We start from the raw sequence: 13773 nt of genomic DNA on the forward strand, positions 1-13773 counted from the left end.
GCAGCCGGTTGAGCACCACCATGATGGTGGGGACATGGGGGATGGGGGGGGGGGGCATGAGGCCAGCAGTGCTACTCCTTGCAGGTGGTGACGATGGAGCTGGCCTCGCCCCCCCTTATTCCACGGGGATGCCACGGGGTGGGGCAAGGCCACAGACACTGGCCTCACCCTGCCCCTCGCCTCCTCCTTTCCATGGTTGCCGCCTGCAGGACCCGACATGGGACAACGCGATGGCGGTGGGGGGAATAGGAGGTGAGCCATGGCAGTGGGGGGAGGGGAGGAGTGGGCCCAGGCCTGAGGGGGCAGATACCAGCCCACCACGGTGGTGGGGTGGGGAACAGTGGGCCCAGCCTGATGTGGTCAGATGCAGCAGTGACTGGGGAAGGGGAGGAGTGGGCCGCCTTTCCCCTTTGGGCCCAGGCCCACTTGTCCCGCACTCCTGCTTTCCCATGTCGGCCCTCCCACCAGGTCGGCCTGGGCCTGCTGCTTCCCCCGCCCACCGCAGCAGCCCAGCTTCTCCCCACACTTGAACAGGGTCTTTCCCACTTCGGGCCCAGGCCCACTCCTCCCCTCCCCCTGCCGCAGGGAGGGGGGGGAACAGGCCCAGACCCCAAGCAGCAGGAGGGAAAGGAGGAGCGGGTAAGGCGGGCGGGCGGGGGCAGGGCACAGGGCTCCATCCCCACCCGCTCCCCCCACCCCGTTATTCTTGACGGGTGATTGGTTAGTGATGGTAATAAAAAGCTGGAGGAAGAGAAATCGACACTTGTCGATGGAACAGTTTAAGAATCAGAACATTTCAGCTCAAGAACAGTTTAAAAAAAAAAAAAAATTAAGAGCACCATTTCAAACCTTGCCAGCTCCATTTCAGCCTTGATTTAAATGCTGCTGTTCACAGTTCATTCTGCTTCCAGAAGATCAAAATTGGCACAAAATGAAGTTTTAGAAACAATTTTTCTTAGCAATAGTCCCATAAACTCCAGCAAAAACACTGCTGGAAAAGAACAAATTGACACCTCCTCCCTACAGTATTCACAATCCAAGTTTTTGAAGCACCAGCATTCAAAAATGGAGTGTCCTTGCCCACAAGGAAAGAGATGATGAATCTGAATGAACAGGAAAAGGTGAACAGTAAATGAGAGTTGATCTCTTTCATCTTTTCATGATCTGTGGACCTAAGTGAAACATACCTTTTCCCGTTCAATTTTAACCAGCATCACCTCCGTAAGCAGCATGAAAGAGTCTGAACTTTCCCTTGTCTGTCCCCTGTAGCCTAGCGTAGCCTAGCATACTGCAAAAAAGTTTTCATACCCTCCTAGCTTAAAGCGCTTGCGTTCTGGGCTCTCACTTCTAACAGGTCACTTTTGCTGATCTGCCAGCAATCACTTTTGTGCGCCATAACTCCATATCCCAAGTTTGCAGGAGAAAGAGCGTGAGCTTTGGGGCTGGAACCGAGCGGCCTCCTGGTAGCCAGATCGGCTGCCATCAGAGATGACGACAAACCTCCCCATGATTCACCTTTATGCAGCGAACCCAAGGCCCAAAGGTACTTGAAATCCTTCAAAGTCCCAAGTATGTTCATTGCTGCCACTACAGATCTGCTCTGACACCTTCACACAGACGGAAATGTGCAGCCTGACCGCCCCGGCGCCACACGAACAAGTCTTTGTGAAGAGGAGGGGAAAGGCATTTCCCCGACTCCGCTCCTCGAGGAGCCCGCCGCTGTTCGGCTGCGGGGCCCCGACAGGGCAGGGCAGGCTGCGGCTCCCGGCCCGCCCGCCCGGGGCAGCGTCCCCGGGCGGGGAAGGAAGAACGAGCGCTTCTGTCCCCCTCCAGCCGCCCCACTGTCCGCCAGCTCCGGGGAGGTCTCCCGCCCGGCCCGGACGCGGGCTTTGTGCGCAGACGGCGCCTCCCCCGGCCCGGCCCCACTCACCGCCGCCAAACTTGCCCCGCTCTTCGCGGCCGCTCCGCGGCCGTCGGGATCCGCCGCTGCTGCGCGCTGAGGCGGGGCGGAGCGGGCCGGAGGCGGGGCGGAGCGGGGGGCCGGGCCGGGCCGCGCGCCCAGGGCAGGGCAGGGCGGGGCGGGGCCTGCCTCCGCCTCCCACTGCACGGAGCCGGAGGGGTCCGGCCTGCCGCGCTCGGCCCCGGCCGGGGAGCAGCCACAAGTTGTCCCGGGCGGGCGCGGCCCGGCTGGTCTCGCAAGAGAGAAGCGACGCCCTCGTCCTCCGGAGCTGGGCAGAGGGGGCTGAACCTGGCTCTTTGTTCCTGGTTCCCTTCTCAGAGCTCATCCCTACGCAGTTAAAAGGTTGTTAGTCATGAATTACACGAGCTTAAAAGGCCAGGATTTCACCCAACCTGTATATTTACTAATGAAAATGCAAAATAATGCCACGGATTAAGTACATCGCCCTGAAAAAAGACCTGGCATGATGAGGCTTTTGCCCCATACCATACATCTCTGCAATCGGGAGCTCTCCTGGAAGGCTTCTGCCCAACCTGATGCTCAGGCTTTGCACACCAGGCTGCCTACTGCCGGGTCCCCAGTCCTCAAGACTGGCTTTGAAAAAGGAATAAGGAACCAGCTTCAGCCTCATGGGGAGGTACAGGGATGATATAAAAAAAAACAAGGGAAATCTAATGGGAGTCTCTGAAAACACTTCTTAAAGTGACTGAAATGCACCAGAGAGCGACCCAGCTGCTCTCCTTCCTTCCTTTCCCCAGGATCCTGAACTCAGTCATCTCATGGTTGCAGCTGCCCTAGTCACCATCCACTTCCACATTCCCCATGTATTCTTCCCTATTTGTGAGCAGCGGGTCAAGAAGAGCACAGCCCATGGTTGGCCACTTCAGCACTTTCACCAGAAAGTTGTCCCCAGTACTCTCCAAAAACTCCTTGGATTGCTTGTGCACTGCTGTCCTGCTCTCCCAGCGCATGTCAGGGTGATTGAAATCCCACATGAGAACCAAGTCCTGTGACTGGGAAACTTAATGGGGAACCTCTGCTTACTGTTTGAAGAAAGCCTCATCCAGCACATCCACCTGGTCTGGTCATCTATAGCAGCCCCCTTGGTCACAAGCTTCTAGCTTCCACCTTCCTCAGAGTCCATGTCCTCTCCTTTCTTTAGTGCTGCCTATCTATCCTCTTTGAGAATGCATGGAGGTTGGGTGAGGTCCCAGATACTGGAAATGGGTAAATATAGCACCAGTCTTCAAGAAAGGGAAGAAGGAAGAGCTGGAGATTACAAACCAGCAAGCCTCACCTGGATGCTCAGATAGATCATGGAGGGTGTCTTCAAGGACACTATTGTGAAACATCTAGAGGAGAACAAGTGGATCAGGAACAGCCAGCATGGATTTACCAAGAGCAAGTCATACTTGACCAACCACATACAATAAGGTGACAGGCTCTGTGGATGCAGGAAGAGCAGTGGACGTGATATACCTTGACTTAGCAAGGCCACAACATTCTCATTAAAAAGCTACGGAAATACCAGAGTAGGCAAAACCACAGTAATGCGGCTACGCAACTGGTTGGAGCATCATGCTCCGTGAATTGTCACTGATGGCTCTGTTTGGGAGGAGATATTAAGTGGAGTTCCCCTGGGGTTTTTCCTGAATGCAGCGTGATTCAACATCTTCATTAATGATCTGAATGATGGGACTGAGTGCATGTCTAGCAACTTTGTGGATGACACCAGTTGGGTGAAGTTGCAGACACTCTAGGGGCAGGGCTAGGATCCAGAATGACCTGGATACAGAGGAACAAATGGTCTGCAATCAATCAGATGAAATTCAAGGATAAGTGCAAAGTCCTGCACTCAGGATGGAATAATTGCATGCGCAAATACAGGCTGGGCTGAAGTACTGCAGAGAAGAACCTGGGAGTTACAACAGAGCATGAGCTGAACATGGGCCAGAAGTGTGATCTTGTTTCCAAAAAAGCCAGTAGCATCCTAGATTGTATTAACAGGGGTATCTCTTGCAAATCAGAGAAGGAATTCTTCCGCTCTGTTCAGCACTGGTGAGGCCTTACCTGAAGTACTGTCTCCAGTTCTGGGCTGCATACTTTGAGGAAGATGTGGACAGATCAGGGAGTCAGCAGAGAGCAACAAAAATGGGTAGGGGCCTGGGAAGCATGACTCATAAGGAAAGGCTGAAAGAAAACAGGTTATTTAGTCTGGAGTAAGGGGTGCACAGGGTGGCTGTGCTTGCCACTTGGGCGATGGGCAGGGGGGCAGGCAGAAGCACTGGTGCCCCCCCTGCAAGCAGCGGCGGGGGAGTGGAGTGCCGTTGCATTCCCCGAAGCGGCCGCAGCCACTTCCAGAAGCCGCTGCAGCAATTGGCCGAAGGGGACCCCTCCCTGGTTGGTGGGATCAACTGCGGGGGGACCCCTCACTGTCGGCAGGATCGGGCCCAATTGGCAGGAGGGCATGTGCCCCCCCCCTCCCCCTTACTGAGGCGGCACTGGTTTCCCATGGGGGTCAGGACTAGTTGCAAGTATGCTGCAAGTAGTTCCTCAAGTAGGTGAAAGAGACACTAAGCTGGGATGATTTAGTCAGCGATTATCCTACTTCGTCCCTTCTACCCTACTTTCCTATGATCGTAGGAAAATAATAGATCTCATGATCTGTTACTTGTCATATTTACGCCCATGAGTGACATCACCCCCAGAATGTGGCCCAAAGCTCCATTCATGCTTCAGCCTGGCATTTCCTAAGGGACAGTTTCCAGGATCAAGTTTTATTGATGTTTTCAGTTAACATAATTTGACTGACGGATACTGTCCAGACACATTACAACCTTTTAAACCAGGATTTTAGAAGGCCTTACCCTTGATAGTATATCTGTTCTATATTCCTATTTATAGGCAACAGACAAACCATGTCTCAGTTTTGCCACAAAGTTAACTTTCTGGTTTATAGTAGCAAAAATTATATGTTTTCTTAGCTAGTCTTAACCACATAAAAAGCAGAAATGTGCAAATTATTCTAAAAGAGACCAAAGTAGGTTTTAATGATCCCATTCTCGTTTGGAAACATAAACAGCTCCAAAATACTAGGTATACTAGGAGCTTTTCTGTTGACTGGATGGATCTGGATCAAACATTAAGTGCTAACAATTATTATTTTTGTTTTTCCATGCCCTCAGGAATTGATTCACTCACACAAAGCAGAAGGAGAAATATTCCAATTAATTACAATTAATATTTTTGGCAGAAAAACACAAGTCCCAATAATATGCCCTATTAAGATATAGTATGGTTTGTGGAATAAGGCAGCAATGGTCAGATACCTTTGAGGATCATACCTTTTGATTAAATTGCTGATCTACAAAGCTACTTTGCATCATCTATATTCAGTCTTCCCCTCATTTGAGCAGCCGTGTATTTCAGAACTCCTCCCAATTACCCATAGTGTGTATATGACAATTACACCATAGTAAGATTTACAGAGTAAGAGGATTGGGACCCTAGCTGCTGTAGTTTATCCTGCCTGGCTTGATGGTGCAGGACATCTAGCATTTCCCCTACCCACAGACTTCTAATTAATGAATTACATGCCTCACCCTCCCCCCCCCCCATGAGTAATTCAACCTCAGCCCTTTAATCAGGCCAGCTCACACTTGCTGATGACACCTCTGCTCATCCCAGCAGAGTCCTTATAACAGGGAGCCAGAGGGCTCCTATTGCTTTAAGAAGAAACTGGAACAGGTTGAGCTGGTTGCATGAGGCTGACATCTTGAAAGCAAGCTAATTACAAGGTAACTGGCTTCCAGAAAATAAGCAAAATAGTAGCCACACAGAAGAGGCTACTCCTAGGAGAAATGGCTAGTCTAGGAAAGAGCTGCCAAGCAGTAAACTATGCCAGAGCAGGCATCTCAGTGAAGTGAAGCCCTAGCAGGAATATCTTCAGATTGACTATCACACCCAGAAGGGGAACACCTGTGTGTGGCTGTAGAGTCACCTGAGTAGCAGCAGCAGGCTTAGGAGGTACATAAAACCAGTGCCTGAACCTGCAGCAGGCAAACTGAGTCATGCTAAGGCTTTTAGCCACAGTCCAGGCCTTTCCAAAACTAAGCAACAAAGTTGAAGAGAGCACCTTCTGTGGCACCGGGAGATGTGAGTGCTGCGACTGGACACTAGGCAATCAATGAACTACAGTTTCCCTATAAGGACTGTAGCTGGCACAGAGCCGAGGGATTGGACAATTTGGGATGAGGAATGTTACAAAAGTGATGGACAAACAAAGGAACACCTGTGTTCTGTGTTGCCACCCTGGGGAGACAGGAGCAACTTTGGACTCCTTGGTTGAACAACGAGGAATCCAGAAACTAACATCCTACACATCCATCAGCGGATCTGAGGCTGGTAGCACTGAAGGTCACTGCTGTAATGTCTAAGGAACCGCTTGCCATGTTATATTATGAGAAAGAATACTTGTAATAAGCTTAGGGGCTACTAATAAAGTTCACCTGATACCAAATCGGACAAGGGCCCATGTCAATCCTAGGGGCAACAGAACCCAGTCGAGCATCTAGTCTCGCAGGCTGCCTAGGAAACCGCTCTGGACTAAGAAGGCTGTGGAGAAGCCCCTCACTGACTGCAGAACTGCCCCAAGATATGCAAGTAGGATGTGGAAGGTTTGCAGAGGAGTACAACCCAGGGAACAAGGAAGTCTCATAGCACAGCCACCAAACTATATTTTGGACCCACTGTAGGAAGAGTTTGTTACAGTTATACTAGTGATTTGGGACTATCAGGGGATGTTGGAGGTCTCAGTTGTGCCTGAGGGGTACATGGCTGTGGTTGAGCCCCTGCTAGGGGCTGGGCTCAAACTGCAGGCAGGCAGTGGCCAAGAGGGCCAAAACTGAGTGATAGTAGCAGCCTGAAGCCAGGCTTGTAGCCTTGAGGAGCAAAATTGGAGCCCTAGCCAGGTGGAACCAGAGCCAGGGGTTCATAGCCTTAAGGGAGTGAGACCAGAACCCAAGAGGGGCAAGACCAGTGCTGGGGCCCAAGGTCAGGAAGGATGAGACAAGGGCTGGAGCCTAGAAGCCAGGCCCAGTACAGTGGGTCTAGGCTAGAAGGACCAGCAAGAGTGAAAGAAGTGGAGGCTGGGCAAGCCAAGGTCCCAACAAAGGGAAAGTAACTAATCAATAACATCTGCAAGGTCTGGGCATAGATGTAGAGGAGATCAGAGGCCAGGAAGTTAGCGCCTTAAGGTGATTAGTGTCAGGAGGGATAGTGACAGGCCAAGGGAGACCCATTTAGCACTAGGACAGGGCAGATTAACAGTGGGTTTTGGGAAGAACACACAGGTGGCTAATATATAAGGTCTCATTCTGGGGCCCTGGGCAGCCTCCTTGTTTTCACATACAATAGAAGTTAACAGCGAAGTGTAGCAGGTAAGGGCACAAGGAGGCACCCAGAGAGCCAGAGCCATGCAGAAGGCCACTGGGGGTGTCATAGCTGCCCCTGGGTCTTGGGCCTGCTACAGTCCTCTTTCTCCTTTCCCAGTGTCCCCTATCCCTGCGTATCACGAACTACTGGTGTCTTTCTATTTCCTCTTCCATTTCTTTCCTCTTTAGAAGTCAGATGCTCCTTCTGCCCTCCTCAAACTTCTCCATGCTACTGATGAATGCCTTGAGAGCATGCACTGCTTGCCTCCTACAACCGTCATAATTAGAAGCCATTTTGCAAGAACACAGTTCGGGTAGTATAGTACGGTGTGTGCTGATGACACTTTTCATTCACTTAAAGTGTTCAGAATGGAATAAGTTTTACTGCCTGCCTGACTTGGGTTAAACCACGTAATGTGACTAATCTCGTTACTAAGTGGGTGATATATAAGGGAGCTTGCACAAAGCTATTTACATCTTTAAGTAGCTGGATAGGCTGTGTGCTGGTTATCTATATAGGGATGGATTTCACCCATCTATACTAAAACCTGCCACTGTTGATATAAAGTAAGTCAGAGCCTACTACAAAGCACCATATGCTATTTTTCCTGTGAAACCTCAAGCATATGTTCCACATCCAGCTATAAACTGTTTACTATATAACTAGGTAGATGTAGTCACCATGTTTTGTAAGCTCAGATTGTTCAAACAGCTAAGTCACTGTATGCCCACACTACCTTAGTCATCTCTTATTTGAATCATACCTTAATTCAATCCTGTTCAGTATACAAAAGTGTAGAAAGTGAAGCACTTAGTGCTCTTCTCAAATGAGCTATAACGGCAAGATCAAGAAAAACGTGGCAGCAATATTCATAAAGTATTATATATGCTCGTCAATTATTAGAGTAGTGGCTCTCAACCAGGATGTCAGGGTAACTTGGGGTATAGCAAAATCCTTTGGAGTGTACCTTGAGGTAGGAAGAGATAAGCATATTCCTCCCTGCCTGGCCATTTCCCTCTCTCCACTGTCGAGCCCCTCTGCAAGGGGGTAAGCACTAATAAGTAAGTTTTTTGAATGGGATGCTGCTCAGTTTTAAAAAGTTATGAAGCAATGCTTTGAGTCTAAGTTTGAGAGCTACTGGATTAGAGTGTGGCACCCAACACAGCAGAGAAGTCCATGTTAATTATGGATGAATCCTTCAATATTTGCTCAGGTTCTAGATAATAAAACCTTATGATAATAGGTGTCTTGGTATCCCAGTATCTCTAATATTATGATCACAGCATGATCACAGCAGCATTAAACTAATCGTTTTAACAAGAACTCAGCCAGCCAAAAACCCCTTCCCTCTCCAAAAGCCTTCTCAGAGTTGACCCCTCAAGTAAACTGTTCTCAAGCTACCCAGGATTTCAGAGGCCATAACCAACACTGAACATCCTGAATTTGTATTTTTTGAAAGCAATTCATCAAACCAGCCTGTAACTGCTACTACCTATGGTACTGCCAGAACTGTTATTGCTAACTATGACTGCCAGAGACAGAGAAGAGGAAAGAATGGTTGTCGTGTCCGACTTTAATTAGATTTCTGTTCTTTTTTTCATGCCTTCAATTCACTTTATTTATTCTGTTTGTTTGCTCTTTGTCCCATGATTTTGTTTTCTACTTTGCAAGATGTCTCCTGGTTCTATTCATTATAAACAAAGACACAAGCACAAAAAATCTTGTGCTTGTGAGATCTGTCACAAGACATCCATCACGAACACAAGAGATCTTTTCTTTTCAAGAGAAGACATTCAGTACCAAATTGCCCCAGAATGGTACGAGTTGGTCCATTGCTCTACCGTTACTACCCACCATTCAGGACAACACCTTGCTGGTCTATGGTCTTGTCTTTACAGCTAAAAAAAGGTTATATTATTTTACCTATGGGTAATTAATACAGATGGGATTTTCTGAGGTGAAAAGCACAATAATACAAGGCATTTAATTCTATTATAAGGTAAATTAAATGAGGTCAGCCCCAGACTCCCTGGTGCTACATGCACCCACCTTGCTTTTCCCCTCTAGCCTCTCAGGGACCCAACTTGTTGTCCTTCCTGCCATGCCTTGATGTAACGATTGGACAGGGAGGCTGTCCCCAGAGGGCAGGGGGGTTATGATGTTAGGCTCTTATCTGGGCTTAAGTCCTATGGCCTTGGCCCACTTCACTCCAGCTGGGCCCCTCCACCTGAGGTCCACTGTCTCAGGACCGTAGGCTTCCAGGCCCCTCAGCCCCTCGGTTTTCCCCTCATGGGCTCTGGGCCCCTCAGCCCCAGGCCTTGCTGTCTGACATCAGAGTCTCTCCAATAACAGCAGCACTAGACCCTTTGATGGGTCCAGTGCTGGGGTTGCCCTTGGCATCCTTCTTGGTGGTCCCCTCCACACCCCTACAACAACAACCTGGTTCTCCAGCATTTAAACATGAATAAAAAAATATGAGCATCTGCTCTCAAACAAAAGGTTCCCCCATCCTGGGTTAATGCCACACCATGGCAAAACCACCATGCAAGGCCTCAAAATACTTACCTCTGGTTACCTGGTGGTACAGGGGCTTCTTGAAGCTTCTCTGCAGCCTGGACTCCTTCCTCCTTGTCGAGTCAGGCCCTGCTCCTCCCTGGAGCTCTGCTTTCCGCAGCTGGTAGAGCCAAACTGTCCCTCTTGCCTCAGGCCCCACTTTATGCCCCTTTCTGGGTCACCTTACCTGCTACTTTTGCTCCAGGCCTGTCAATCACTAGTTGCACAGTGCTTGTTCACCTGGGGCAGGCAGTCATTTTGTTCAAGGCCACTCTGCCATTTTGTCCAGGAGGCCAGAGCCAGCCAGCTGATCACTGGCTCCCTCTCTTCTTCAGTGACAGTGTAGGGGCCCCATTACATAAAGAAAACTGCAAGCCAAACGTGTTAGCCTAAAGTGGCTGTTACCTTTCAGAAACAAAATGCTCTCTTCTGCCCCTTCTTGCTGTCTCTACATTGTTCCTCCGTATGTACCCACCCTCTCACCTGATCTTACCTGTTGTACTGCCTGAGCTACCACTGCTGCTAGCTTCACCTCTCCAGCACATCGCTCCCCTGGCTCATCCTTTGGCCCTACCTCTCTTGAAGGTTGAGACTGCCAGTAAAGTCATTCTCTAATAGAGTAGGCATCACATTCAATTTTAGGTACATGTACCATGAACTGACCATAAAGAACCAAGGATCCAATCTGATTCTACGTTTTAGTAGGTGAGTCCATAATGTGGCAGCACCAAGTGACTGTCAATTCTTCAAGTAAGCTTATGCAAAGTTTTGCATTATGCATATTGTGACATCAGGCCAGAACCTGATAGGTCTATATCATTAACATCTGAAGACAAGATACAGCACCCCAGAAAAGATGCGTTTCATTTGTGAGGCACAATGCATTAAGGAGAAAAGATCGATCCAAAATTGGAACATGAGATACATGATCATTAAACAGTGAAATATGCACAGTTTACACTTTGCAAAGATACATCACTACCTATGTACCATATGACTATAAATATAAACCATTAAAAGGAAAAATTACTTATAGATGAACATATTATAAAACACAATTGTTCAAGAAATGCAGGCACATACAGCTTTTGAGCTGATTTCCTATTTTAGAATACGGCAAGAATTAAATTGACCCTTATTTTACCAATGCTAAAAGATGCCCTGATCAAGATACGAATCCCAAGTAAATAGCCAGACTACTGGGCCACTCTTTGTGAAATTAAGTATTTTTAAGTGTTGTTTGTTTGTTTTTGGCACCTCAGTTATTTGTTTTACCACATACACCGGAAAGTAGCAACAATTCAACTAAAAAAAAATTTCTTTTGCTAAGTACATGGAATTTGATCTTCAGCTCAACAAAATTTACATTTCCTGGGATAATGATGGTCAATTACAGCAAGAACAAAGTTTTTTAAATCCAATTAGCACATAGAAACAATCAATTTAGTCCTACAACTTTACGCTGGGAGAACAGCCTACTCAATGATACTAACGCCCACATTAGTGCTTTCCTGTCTGACTTGCAATAGCAGATGATGACTGCCTCTGGCAAGCCATGAATATTAAATAAACATCTAGGCAACAACACTGTTTCATACACATAACAGCTGCAGCCACTGAAAGTACCAAAGCATAAACGTTGATAAATATGGTTCAGAGAAAATTTGTGGTGGGAAAGACCCTTGTTTCTAGGTCCCGACTCACTTCTGACTATTTGTAAAAGAGGCTTAGGATACAAGACAAGACACCCAGCAGAGAACGCTCTGTGAGGTTTTTTCCTGATGTATCTTGCTTTTTCCTGGTCCTATCCACATCACCCTTTTTCATTTTTAGAGAAAGTAGAGCCAGTCACTCCAGTTCCTCTTGTTTATGGTTCAGGTTCCTTTCCCTCCCCCCCCCAACCCCCCATTGGATATTTTACCAGTGAGAACGCAGATTCCCCTTATTCAACACAAAATCCCCTACAATCGCAACTTCCAAAGGCTTTAAAGATATTTGGAGGCATCTGTACAATGTAAAAAGCCTTTGTTGTATGAAAGAAAACATGAAAGGTCATATTAATGTACACCCACTAAGCTGTTTATGTTAGATGCCAACATGAATGCAGCATCTTTTAATTCAGATAGCATCTTAAGATAGTCCTGGTTTCAACCTACTATGCATTTCTGTGGGGGTGCCTACATGTGCAAATTAATGTGAAGCAATAAACTCTGGTGCTTATCATGCCAGGGTTTATTGCCATGTATGTACGTGTCCCTGGGACTGCAGCATGTTGATCCAGGCTGGAGCAACCCTGGGTAGCCCAGGGCCTCAGGGGTCAGTCTGCCAGCCCGTAGCTGCTCTGGCCTGGCTCGATGTGCTGCAGAGGGGTTGGTTGAGGCATGAGGGTGCTCCAGTGTGGGGCTAACTGGCAGGCAGGCAGGCCCTACACTGAAGCACCCTCATACCCCAGCCAGCCACATCAGCATCTACATGTGCACTGCTTGCAAAATAAAAAAAACCCTCCACAGCAGGACAGTATTTGTATTTACAAGTATTATTCTGCTGAGAAGTTAATTAGTTTTCTGTGGCTTAATAGGGCCACACATGTAGACCTGAGACACTTACTGTGGAGCTAATTAGTCTACATTGCACTAAACATCTTGTGTAGATGCTCTCTGTGAGGGGGAAAGTGCAATGCAATAAGTGTCCATTTTTAAAATATCACCTATCATTCCTGAAAAGAGAGATAAGGAAGGCCTGGACTGCTCTTATGGATTTTCCTACTGTGGAATCCTCCTGACTGCTCCTCTTCTTCCAGCGAACATTTTCCAGTGGGAAAACATAAAAGCTACCCAGAACACATGGTTGAAATTAAACTATGTTTTTAAAAATAAGGGACTTGAACACTTCCCAATTGTTAGCACTGGATTTATGACCCAGATACCTTGTTCTGGGTGGGCCCAAAACCTCAGACCAAACACGACCTCTCCATTCAATAATAGGGAAGTTTTACTGATACACAGTGATAGCAGATAAGAATAATGCAAACAATTCTAAAGCTGCCAGTCCTAGAGTTGTTACAGGGTCAAGGTATGTCTGGTTAATATATGAGTTTCAGCCTGAGGTTTTCTCTTGAATGTCAGATGTCAGCAGTCTGGAGTCTGCCCACCCCTCACACCCCCAGTGGAGTGGGTAAGATGTTCTGGCGGTGCTCCCTCTGTCCATAGTAGCCTTGGGTTCCCCTCTGAGGGACCCTTTTCTGCTCTGAAATCCCACATTTGTATCCATTTTCTCTTATGATGACTTTATCTCTGATCCACGTTCTGTCCTGTCAACATATTCCTTTGTTTCACAAACCCATCACATGCACACATCTTAATTTAGTTGTTTCCAGTGTCCTCCTAATCTGGTCTGTTTACCAAAAGCAGAAATCACAAGGGCCCTGCAGTTGGGCACTGTGAGCTGGCACTGATACTGCAGAGTCCCTTATCTCTGTTATGGATACAGTGTGATACATGTCTTCAGTTTCCCAGCCTGTGTGTCTGCTGGCTTTAGAAACGGTAGGCATTGAAGAAAATTTTGCCACAAACAGGCTTTTAGAAATCAAGTAACCCTTGCCATTCTTCTAGACCATTGTTCTAATGCATATCTAATTTACCTACAAGCCAGTTCCCGAAAGCAAAACTCTAAATACCATTTTCTAGCTATCACCAATGGTTAATCAAAGTCAGTTCTTCTTTGTGCCTTATTTACATATCAAATCTGTACCACCATGGTATATTTGGTTCTCCTACATAGTTCCACTTTCTTTTCTCTTATTATGGCAGTCTAGTTATGTAACTGTT

General features: G+C 47.6%; 1 protein-coding gene across 1 annotated transcript in view; it reads right to left on the minus strand.

Moving 5' to 3' along the window:
• CARHSP1 (calcium regulated heat stable protein 1) overlaps positions 1-2087 on the minus strand; it is a 59553-nt gene extending 57466 nt beyond the window's left edge. Inside the window, exon 1 of the mRNA XM_090024062.1 lies at positions 1931-2087. The gene's annotated coding sequence lies outside the window, so the exon portion shown is untranslated. The remainder of the gene's footprint in view (positions 1-1930) is intronic.
• Between the last annotated feature and the right edge of the window lie 11686 nt (positions 2088-13773).

Source organism: Crocodylus siamensis, chromosome 12, assembly GCF_052110815.1.
Source record: "Crocodylus siamensis isolate JL-2025a chromosome 12, ASM5211081v1, whole genome shotgun sequence".
Lineage (NCBI taxonomy): Eukaryota > Metazoa > Chordata > Crocodylia > Crocodylidae > Crocodylus > Crocodylus siamensis.